Source organism: Egretta garzetta, unplaced genomic scaffold (assembly GCF_000687185.1).
Source record: "Egretta garzetta isolate BGI_Z169 unplaced genomic scaffold, ASM68718v1 scaffold45, whole genome shotgun sequence".
In the NCBI taxonomy this organism is placed as follows: domain Eukaryota; kingdom Metazoa; phylum Chordata; class Aves; order Pelecaniformes; family Ardeidae; genus Egretta; species Egretta garzetta.
In genome coordinates this window covers 12,501,416-12,513,462 of record NW_009260028.1, presented here as the reverse complement: position 1 = coordinate 12,513,462, position 12,047 = coordinate 12,501,416, and the positions used below count along the sequence as shown (strand labels likewise).

The window sequence follows — 12,047 nt, the reverse complement described above, 5'->3', positions numbered from 1 at the left end:
TCGTGTAAACTGGAAGCTGATGCATGAACTGCAATCAGAAACTCCACTGATACCTGTGGCAAAAGGGAATTCGTAAAAGCATTGTGTTCTGCAAAACAAAGCAAAAGGAAAAAAAAAATCAAGCTTTTAATAAAAATAAGTACGAAGGTAAAACATAGAGGTGAAAGGAAGCTAGATTAAGAGGGGTAATCATAATTAGAAATATGGAGACTTTGTGCAAGTCAAGGAGTATTTAAGAGAAGAGATTAAAGGTGAGCTGAAACGTATACACAAAGTGATCACTTAACACACATCACTCCTCACTTGCTCTACTTACTCCTTCATAATTAAGAGCAAAGGGACCACCCAGTAACGTTAACATAAGGTACAAGCAAGCTGTTGGAGTTCAGTAATATCATTTTTAACATATACAAGCTACAACAGATGTTTGTAAGAGATATAAATAGTTATGCTTCAGGGTATAAACCAACCACTAACTGTCTTAGGGTTGTGAAGAAACTACCCAACAGACTTGTTAACAAGTAATCGTTCCTTCTAATTTTCCCCTACACACATTCCTTTGAAGTCCTTCAGAGAGAAATGGATGACCAGCAGATTCAGCACGGCTATTTGTTCATTCTTATTTAACTTCAGCCCTGGCACTTGCTCTATAATATAGATCCTTATATTCCACAAAAAAAAGTTAAAAAGAAAGAGAAATCAAAACAAGCAAGCCTGTCTGATACATGAAAAGCATCTAGAATTGGCTTCACTTTTCATCAAAATACGTAATGATATTTGCTTCTAGGGCACACTGCTTTCTAAAGGAGATAAAATACTGACAATGTGAAAGCTGCTCACCCCTTTTTTCCTTCAATGGGTTGAAGATGACATTATTTTGTTCCAGCAGAGTGAATTCCACTGATGTACAACGTAGAGAACAGAAACCTAAAAACCAACAGAGAAATATTCAGAAGGAGACAACAACACGCAACATACTTACCAAGACAATACAATTAGAGAAAATACTTCAGTTTATAATGTGGTTCCCTCCCCAAGTTTAAATAAACTGACAGGATTTTTTTGCATGTTTTGCAAATTTTTTTTCCATTTTTATTAATCTCTAATCACACCCACTATCCCATGCTATTATCTGAACTTTCCTTCATCTTACTCTATTCATTCTCCATATTTATCTTTGTCTTTGCTGACACCTTTAACAGAAGGCTACATGGACTGCTACCTCGCTTGCTGTTCAACCTTTATATTTTACTCTCTGGCTCAGTGCCTGTCTGCTTAGACTAGACAAGACACATCCCAAAAATAAAACTACGAAATGCAAATAGGAATAACTCATCAGTGTTGTAAAAATTAAGCATGAAACCAAGAATGGTGAAAGACTTTTTTTTTTTTTTTTAATTTAAATCTCCTTCATAATCATGCTTTGATTTTACCATGGAGTGTATTCTAACAATGGCCACGATCAAGCAATCTACTACATGATAAAAAAACCTAACAGACTATGGGGAGGGGCACGAACCATTGTTAGGATTCCATGTTCTGTGAAGACAGGTTCTGCTACAGGATTATTCAGCAATTTTTAAGAGCTTTCAAAACATTACCACTCAAAATTACTTTAATTATATTTAATTTAATAGCACCTGTTTGATATATTAAAGCTACTTTAAAAAAGTAGTAATGATTGCAAAAGCAAAGTAGCAAAGATTGTGAAAATGTATTCAGAAAATATAACTGCTGAAAAGCATTTAAAAAGTCTGCAAAACTATCTTGGGGGAAGTTGCAGACACTAATGTTGCACAAAGGCTACCTGAAATGATATGATGGCTAAAACACACAGCTGAGGTCTTGATCAGATTATCCTCATTTTCACACTGACAAAGTTTCTGTGTTCCCACTTTTGTCAACTGCATAAAAACTGGAATGAAAGTAACTCCAACATTTTTGAAAGTGAAATGAAGTTGGTATTTGGATTTGAGAACCAAAATTTATCCACGTGTAGCGTACAAGTAATGTTTTCCTGACAACTTCACAGAAGTTCATGAAACCTAGCTCTAAAGGAGCAGGGAAGACACTCTGGAGTCATAAGGCTTCAGTCATGGGTCAGAGATTAAATACTGAGCTAGCGTAGTGGTTTAAGCCCAGGTGACAACTGAGCCCCACACTCACTCCCCCCACAATGAGACGGGGGAGAGAATCAGAAGGGTAAAAGTGAGAAAACTCGTGGGTTGAGATAAAGGCAGTTTCATAGGTAAAGCAAAAGCCGTGCACACAAGCAAAGCAAACCAAGGAATTCATCTGCTGCTTCCCACCAGCAGGCAGGTGCTCAGCCATCCCCAGGAAAGCAGGGCTCCATCACGCGTAACGGTGGCTTGGGAAGACAAACACCACCACCCAAAACATCCCCCCCTTCCTTCTTCTTCCCCCAGCTTTATATGACGTCCTATGGTGTGGGATACCCCTGGGGTCAGCTGCTTCCCCTCCCAACTCCATGTGCACCCCCAGCCCCCTTGCTGGTGGGGTGGTGTGAGGAGCAGCAAAAGCCTTGACTCTGTGTAAGCCCTGCTCAGCAGTTAACAAAACTGTTACCAACACTGTTTCCAGCACAAATCCAAAACATAGCCCCATACTAGCTACCGTGCAGAAAATTAACTCTGCCCCAGCCAAAACCAGCACAGCTAGGGAGGAGTTTCGGTCCAAATTGATACACCTGGTCTTGAAGTCTCAAGGGGCAGATGATGCATCAAAAGTTCTTAACACTTTCTCTTAAACTGTCAAAGACATATGTCCCCAAAGAATGGGCTTATCTCATTTTTGTGACTTCTTAATTCTGTTCTGAGAAGACAGTGTAGCCTCTTATTCCCTTCTTCACATGCTATTTATCTTCTTTAATCCTAGTACTCATTTTCACTCACCTCAACTTACTGGGCTATTTTCCAGTGGAAGACTTCTCACTACTCATAGCATCTTCTGAATGTAGGTGACTGCTAGATAAATTGGGATCATCTATTCCTTGTCTCTGCTCAGACATAAAGTAGGACTACTTCACCATTGCAAGTCTGGAAAACCCGCTCCCTTCATTCAGAAACAATTGCAGCAAAGAACCAACTGGGCCACTGCTGCCAGAGCTGGTCACTCAAAAATATTTTATGTATGAAGAAGAAAGTAGCCCTTGCCTGCAAAGCCTTCTGCTGAAACTCTGGAAATAGGCAAGTTTCTAGACAGCGTATGAGATATTGAGGGCAGGAAGAAGAAATGCAGGCCCAGGAAAAAGATGCTGCAGAGGAAAAGGTTTGGCTGAGAAGGACCCAGAAGACACTGCAGTCTTATTGCCTTCTTCCAAGAGACACTTGACAGCAATTAAGACTAGAGCCTACCTTAAAACATAGCCAAGAAAACAAAGAGATCTGAGCTTGCATGTTACATCCTCTTGCATATCCCAGTGGGGGCAAGAACGGGGAGCAGATACACCTGTTAAAGGGTGGAGACAATACCAAGGCACGGTGGAGCCTGAACTTGGAATTCCTATTGCCAATTCATTTTTTCCCTTTTATTGCTCCTGCAGACAAGCCTTAAAGTCATGCTTTCATAATGAAGAAGATACTTATCTATAAAACCAAAACCAAGCGCGACTTGCTTTGTCACTTAAAAAGCGTATCACGATTGAAGTTTTTACTACAAAGTAAAATATGACCTTGTTCACTCAAGCATAGAAAAACCCTCTGTTCAGTCATTCTCTCATTTTGCACATCAGCTAGTAAGAAACAAAGACCTGTGCATACATTCACGTAGAAAAACATTAGCAGACGCTAAGATCAAGATACATTTATATTTTTACAGATTCAAATAATAATAATGAAACAATATGTAGCGTATATATGACAAGAAGCCATCAGGGATTCATTCTACCTTTGCTGCAGTGGTTACCTGTCCTTAACCTGCCTACAAAGAGACATTCAGTAAAATTAAGCCAGGCATATCAATATGAAGTTGATGCAAACAAGTTCATTAAAGCTGTGCTCAATGAGAATGTGCTTCTCATTCAGCAGCAAAGGCGGCTTCTGTTTCCTCCATCTTATGTACTTACAAAGTATAGTCATTATTTAGAATATTGTACTTTTAGAAAGGTGATGTCCCTGCTCAGGAATAGAATACCAGCCTCAGGGAGTCACGCTACGCAGATACAGCTAAACAGTTATTATACAACAGCTATGCTGTCAACTTCCCTGGGTGACCAGCCCTAAAAAGCCACAAAACCAAATTTTTGGCTGCAGTAAAATGAGGTTTACTTCGTGACACTTTTTTCCCCTTTTTTGTTTAGTGGTGCAATAAAGTTATTTATAGATTAATCTTGATGAATATGAGACTACATTAAAAAACCAAGTGTGTATTATACTTTAGGAAACTGAAAATTAAAAATAAATTAGAATCCACCACTAAGGTTAAATTTCTTCAGAAATACAGGCTACACTACAAGCTATCATCAATCTTACTTTGCCTGTAGGATTTTGAACATATATAGTACGTAACACTTACTTTATTCAGCAAGACCTCTCAAACACTATACATACTGCTTTGTTGTCCCATTAATCTTCCATAGCATCCTCTTTTTATAGCATCCCATTTCAGAACTTAACAAGCCATACCAAGTATTTATATCACAGACTATCTTCCAAGCACCACCACACAACATCACACAGCACGACAAACAACAAACCACCTCGTGAAAAGATTTGTGTCCCTTTGGCAATTCACTCTCTGTGTAAACTGTGTTCGGTATTTTAAAGGAATTCTGGAAATTCTCCTATTTGCAGGTACCAAATATGAAAAAAAGTATTATAAAAAAATGCACCATTTCACAGGCTAAAATGGCATATGCAGTAACTGATACTAAGGGTGCATAAGGTAAGACAAATTTCTCGAGGCACAACAACAAAAGCAGTATTAAGGGCATCTGGTTCTCTTGAAGAACTTCAGCTCCTTAATTCTGCACAAATCTTTTGTGTTTACACCAGCGTGTTTTTTGGGAAGCATGCATAATCGTGGTTCATGTTGACATAAATACCAATTTACCATAGAGCTTCTTAACAAGAAGGAAAAGAAAGATGAGAAATCCTATCCAACCTAGCCATAAAATAAGGTCACCTCAGTAGGATGCTTAGGCATCCTGCCTCCAGGTAGCTCTTGGCATTGTAGAAGGAAATCCTCAGGTTGTTCTCCTACCTTCTGCAAAATGAAAACCTCGTTCTTCCAGCTATTAAAGATTCTCAAATTCAAGAAACTTCCCAGAGCATCTCAGTTTCTCCTACCCATTTCACATGGTAATTTGACCCTGCTTTATTAACTCTGTAAAGCAACAGTAAGGAATTAAGGGGACTAAATAGAAATTTTGGTAAAAGGAAAACAAAACTTGGCAGAAAGGAAACCACCCTTCTTTAATTCCTCCAAGACTCCTGAGGGATTAAGGTATGAATGAGGGAGCAAAAATATTTGACATCACTCCTTCATTCATCCCCAATACATCTACACAGAAAATGAAGATTCCTTCAGGGTTTGTTTTTTTTTTTTTCCTCTGTATTCTTAACAGCTGCAAACTGAAATAAGTTCTATGGTTCTTGCTTGTGAATCCTGGCATACACATCACGACTCCTCATATGTATCTACTTGTCACAGGACAGAGAAGTATTTTTTTCCGCTCAGTATTTACCCAGTGTGCTGTCATCGTAACATTTTAGACCCAAAAATCAAGAAGATGCTACACTATCTGCCTTGCTGCTATCGTGGTAAGAGGACTGCATTAGAAAGACTACCAAACCCCCCTGACATCCCAGAGGACAAGTATCAGCAATTCCACAGCTGGAACTGATTCTAGTACAACTTTCCTACTTATGGATACTAGTTTCCCAAACACAATTTCACTTAAAACAAAACAAACAAAAAAAATAAAACCCCCAAAAAACAGCCACCACCCTCCACATTTTCCCTAGCATCCCCCACATGGATAAACAACAGGTTTGCCTATGTGCTAGACACAATTCCGTTCTTTTGCCACTGAAGCCTTTGGAACATCCACACAAGTGCGTAATGAATCTCTTCCTTCTGGAGACACGCATTTTATCATATCCTTCCAGGCAAATTAAACCAAAGCAACGGGAAATCCTATTTTAATCATGGTTTGTATCAGCACCCAATAAACCATGACTGAAATTAATCTTGTGTTTTGTGTTTATACTTTGTGGTTGCATAAAGAAGACAGAGAATAACCACCAATCTCACCATGCCTTTATTGCTATTGAATACTTTACAATGTTAGCAAGCTGTTAATGTAAGCATATGTAAGTTTTCCAACATTTTTACTAGAAAACCATAAAAGTTTCTAATGCTTCTTTCTATGAAAGACTGAATTCCTATGGCTACTGAAGCACACTTAAAGGATGGAGAGTTTTATCTAACAAAGAACTGCATTTAAAATAGACTTAAGACGTTGAATGCATAAGAAGAGCCCCTCTACATATTTTTGGCATTTAAAGACCTGATCAAAATTAAGAAGTTCCATTGTAAATTATTTCACTTTTAGATCCTTTACGATTTCAGAAATAACAAGCCTGTCAATGAACCAAGCATTAACTTAGGCTAGCTGAATAAACTGAAGTGACACAAAATCCTGGTCCTGCAACCCTCTGTCAAATTTGGTTCCAATCGTCAGTAACTTTTGCAGATTCTTCCCTCTCTGACTCCAACATCTGGTCAAACATGAACAATTTTGCTTTTCTGCTAAGTGTAGCCCCCAAAATTAACTGTTCTTTTCTTTTCAAAATGGTAATGAAATAAAAATTCTTCCTCTCTTGCTCCAATTTGTCCACACCTCTTTAGTAATGGTAAACCAGAAACCATCAGTTCAATTAGTTTTTGTGAGGAAGAGGTGCTGTGTCCTAGCCTCTTCTCTTCCTGCTGCCAACACTCTTTGTGCTCCCTTACTTTCCTACCCAGGCTCCTTCTGCTCTTCAGCCATGCACTGCCCTTCCACACCAACGTACTGCTTCTCCTCTTTTCTCACCTCTTGCCCTCTCTTGTTCCCCCCACTTCCGACCATTTGTAATTTTGCTAGTACCAGCCTTTCCAGGTTCCTGGGCCTGCTGCATTTCCACCAAGCTTCAATCTCTGTTCCCCACCTCTCCCCAAACACCAGCCTTCATCCCTCCATGAGCATGACTGCTCCCTAAGCATTCCGGGGTTTGGGGGAGAAACACAGGTAAAGCAAGACTATTTAGGATTAAACTTACCCATCACCTACTGCTGTGGGAGGCATCATGCTTAACTACTTGGTCCAGATGATGACTGCACAGTCAGGTGAGATGCAAGGACCAACAGACAGGAAGATACTTGTGTTACAGGGAATATTCAGATAGTTTAGTTAATAAATATTTGCCATGTAACATGCATGAAACAGTTTTTTGAGAGCTTACGATCTGTTGAAGTTTCTCAAGAAACAGCCATATGCTCCGTGTGAACGTTTATGCTCTCTCCCCCCCTCTCCTCTGCAACGCTAAATTCCAGAAATGAAGTTGATGCTACGCTCTTAAATAAGCCAAACAAGCATTTGCTCTCCCCCTTTAAATTAACATATTTACTTTCTCTTAAAGTCATTTTCAAAATGCTGAGTCATTTTAGCTTAAAGTTTCTGGAATAACCCCGCTCAAACATACTCATCATGGCAAATTTCAGTATGACTAAGAAATAAGCTACTGAAAACAACATCTCAAAATAAAATAAAAAACAAACCAGGTAACCTTACTCCTGGCATCGCTACTACCATGGCCTAGAACACACACAAATGGACTAGAACACATAGAAATCAAGTGACCATAGATGGGCCTGGAAGTTCAAGTTCGGTTATACAATACAGCATGCACGTTTTCATTCCCATATTCTCTAGGCACGTTAAACATGTATAATGCTCCAATTTCTGTTTCATAATCACCTCTGTTTCCTTTGAACATAAAAGACTTGGACTTTATTTTTCAGTAATAAGTATTATAATATCCTTTTCCCTTTGTTTGCTATGTAATTTGAAAAAAAAAAAAAAAAGCTAAGCAGGATGTGAAGTATAGCGACATTTCCTAGCTTCCTCTGTCCTCAAGAAAAAAAAAACAAAACACAGGCAATTCCAAAAGCTCGTATATAAAACATAAATTGGAATTTGGTGATTTAAAAAAAATAGCGTCTTCTTTTAGTACACCAGCAGTAAGCTCCCATATTCTACTTTTTTTGCCCGAATTTACTGTCAGCTGCAGAAGATGGCAGTTACAGACCCATAGGTACAGCAGGCTAAGGGACAGTCCACGATTATCACAGTCAGTTAGCTCCCATTTTCAAAAATGACCTTTTGATTGCCTAAGTACTTAAATGGCCTTCCTATTTAACAGCAAATAGCATTTTTATACACAGATGTAGAAAAAAAAATGAGAACCACCATGGCCTGGAATAGTTGTTATATTAAAGACAAACAAGCGTGCTCATACAAAGGATGATAAGCAAGCATGTGATGACAAGCAGATCGAAATTTTATTTCCGTGTCTAATACCACCTTCCTTTTTGTCCTTCAGTAACATACATGGCTTGGTAGCCCCGCACTGCTGGCGGGGGAAGCCAGCTCCTGCCCTTTACCAACCTCACAAAAGCATGCCAGCACGCCATTAACAACGAAGACTGGTATTTCCCAGATTCTTGGTGTCGTCATTTTATTTTCTAACCCACACCTAGTTCTATCTGATGATATCCGTGTTCTACAGTCATGACATGAAACAATCTTACTGAACGGAGTGAAGAACCTGCTAACAAAACCGAATACTTCCACACGCAATTATCTCAGGGAAAGCTGCAATGGTCCGGGTAAAATGCTTTGGTAACATCTAGCAGCAAGCAAGCAAAGGAAAGAACTCTATCAGCAGCTTTTTTCCTTGCTCTTGGAACGCTCTTGCTTAGAAAAGCAGTAAGTTGTTTTACATTTTGCACAGCATTGAGCTGTGGTTAAATACACACAAACACCCCACTACCACCACCCCCCCAAGAGACTTGTCATTTGTAAACCTACAGACTCTTTTAATGATTGAGACTGAAGCAAGCAGCTGCTGCAAGAGAGAAGTAACATTTGTGGAATTTTAAATTTTACACACACACACACAAAAAATTCAGTCTGACTTACACCAAAATAAAAATATTAATCTGCTTTATTGTAAGCTGTCACATGTGTGCCAGTTTTGCAGAGGTAACATTTGGCTCCCAGACCACCACATAATATTCTGAAATACAATTTGGACTACATCTCTTTTCATTCAGGACATTAACAGAGCCATTAGAACAAGCAGTTCCGCTATCACAGTAGTGGTTCTGTGGACCATTCACCCTTGGCCGTTAGCACAGGGCTTAATAACAGCAAAAGAGTTATTCTTTTCCAGGAAATTGAATTGCTCCTAAACACTTCTAAACTTGCTGTGGTAGCAATCAGAATTATTATGACTTTATTACAGCACTGCATTTGCAGTGCAGGGAAGGGTATGAGAAAAATACAGCAGTCGAAAAGCAAAATTCTGAAAAAGAAAGTACAGCTTCTAAAAGACACATCCATTCTATATGACTGAAGTATTTAGAATAAACACACATATTTAATCTGTTCTACACTCCTTTCAGTTGCACTAACTGAAGACTGCAAGGACTTAGTTTTAAAATGTTATTTTTAGATTCAAAAGATAATCAGAATCTTTAAAATTGCATCTAGATTAAGAGAGAGTACAAATCAAGGCTGTAAGTTAATTAATATTAGACTAACTTTAGTGAAATTTCCAAGTACAAAATAAAACACCAACCAACCATAATAAGAACATACACAAAATTTGAAGATTTGCCAGTTCTCCTATTTAGCACATCGGAAACTGTAACAAGGTGAATTCCAGTTCACCAAAGCACTTTAACTACGTGATAAGACCCACTTCAGATATGAGGCAGGTATTAGTATTCAATTTATGTAGAGAAGGATATACAGGCACAGATTAAAAAAAAAAAAAAGCATGCCCCAAAAATCACTCAGGACATCAGTGAGAATGAACAGTATCAGCCTTCAAAGCCTCAGTGCAGTGCAAAACCCTCTACACTACCGATTTTTACCCTGCGACTGAAGTAAATGGAGCTAAGCTTCAGTTAAGTGGTGAAAGGCATATGTTAAGAAAATGTAGTGAAACCTACACTGAAGTCTTCCTGTGGATACTTAAATCATATGATGACAAGAAAATATGTGAAGTGGTAATAGTCAACAGTAAAAATACACTATACACTTCATAAAATAAACTGAAGATAGAACACAATGTGAAAAAAAAATAAATCATAATTACTTATTTTGGGTAGATTAAAAACAGTGGCATAGCAAGACTGCTTCTTCAGACTGAATAAATGAAATGTTTGGGTTTTTCTTCCTCATGAGTTTTCAAAAGCCTTAAATGTAATGATTACATATGGCTACACACGGACTCAGAAAAGAGTAATTCTGCCATTTTATTTTGTAAGAGCTATTTAGAAAATGCACTCAAAAATGCATTTGCTGTTGCTTGATACGCTAGCAATGGCAAGGTCCAGAAATACACAGAAGGATTTCTGATACAATCACAGCAATTTGTTTCCTGGTTCAGTATAATCCATAAAATTTGTACACGCAGCGAACAAGGACTAACCAGGACTCATTCTTAAACAAGACTTCAGTGCTTATCCAGCTGCAGAAGCGATCATCACTTTAACTACATATCTGTAACTAAAGAGATATAACCCCGTAACACAGGCAGACCATAAACAGTTTATATCCCATAGAGGAAAGGGAACAACCTGTGAGTGTATTCACACTATGGAGAATAGTGAGGTGCATAAAATTTCATAAGCTACAGTTGTTACAATCCCCCTAATCAACCATTCTACACTGGTGAAACTTTGTGCAGAGCATGCTCTAGAATAAAATTATGAAGTAACTATATGTGTGTGTTTTTGTAAAGACTAAGAAAGAATTCTTTAGCTTTTTTAAAAAACAATTAGAGGACACATTTAGCATACACTGAATATGATCTACATCCTCCTGCTACCCTCCATAGGATGCTGATTGAAGTGTTTTCCAACATCCACGGACCAGAACATATTGTCCATGGTCCCTATTCCTGTCATCTGTTTAATGGAATGTGCACATCATATTCCAAATAGGGGCAAGGACAAAAATTAATCTTGCCTGGACAGCTCTTAACTGCTTGTGACCCCCCCCCAAAAAAATAAAAAAAATTCATTGCCTGGCATAAAAATTCACTTATAAGGGTATTGTACCAGATCTAGAGTCTCATTCTCCCTCCCAAAACCATGCTGGTCATTTACTTAGATGCAAGTCATGAAAAGGAGTCACAAACTGTGGCACATTAAAAAAAAAAAAAAAAAAAAAAAAAAATTACCCTGACTCCATCTCTAAAATTACGTTGTATGTGCCCATTTATGACAACAGAAAATATTTAAGAAATAATAAAAAGAGATAGCGATAAGCTATACAGAGACACATTAACTACTTATGCTGTTGAGTGATGAACTCTGGGCCATACAGCTGGCATTGTGGGAATGAGGGACAGCCATCGACTACTCCACGGAGACCCGGGACATGTGGATAATTGAGGCAATATTTCAGGATAAAAACCAGCACTTGATTTATTATTGTTTACACACATCATAAGCAGGGCCTCTGGGCTATGTCAAGTTTCAGCTCCTAATTGCGGCTGTGTAAACACTTAAGGAAGCCTCGGTCTAGGTGTCAAGAAGCCTCTCCTCCTAACCGAGCTAAGAGACAATGAGGTCACATCAAAAAGAAAAAAAAGAAAAAAAAAAAAGAAAAAAAAAAGAAAAAGGAAGAAACCACCTCAGGCCAGAACTGCGCACAGTGCCCCAAGTGCCAGCCGCGGACAGAATCTGCTTTCTATGAACAAGAGGGGAGGCGGAGGAGGGGGGAGCACAGCCAAAGACGCGCCAGCCCCCGC

The 12,047-nt window shown here is 38.7% G+C and overlaps 1 protein-coding gene across 4 annotated transcripts in view; it reads right to left on the bottom strand.

Moving 5' to 3' along the window:
* PKNOX1 (PBX/knotted 1 homeobox 1) overlaps positions 1–7,911 on the bottom strand; it is a 38,869-nt gene extending 30,958 nt beyond the window's left edge. The window contains exons 1-2 of one of the 4 annotated variants that reach the window (XM_035896521.1): positions 7,281–7,911; positions 841–927 (exon numbers count right to left, since the gene is read on the bottom strand). The gene's annotated coding sequence lies outside the window, so the exon portion shown is untranslated. Of the gene's footprint in view, positions 1–822; positions 928–3,374; positions 3,550–7,280 lie in introns of those variants that run through there. The other 3 variants (XM_035896519.1, XM_009641018.2, XM_035896518.1) reach the window with 3 other exon arrangements.
* Between the last annotated feature and the right edge of the window lie 4,136 nt (positions 7,912–12,047).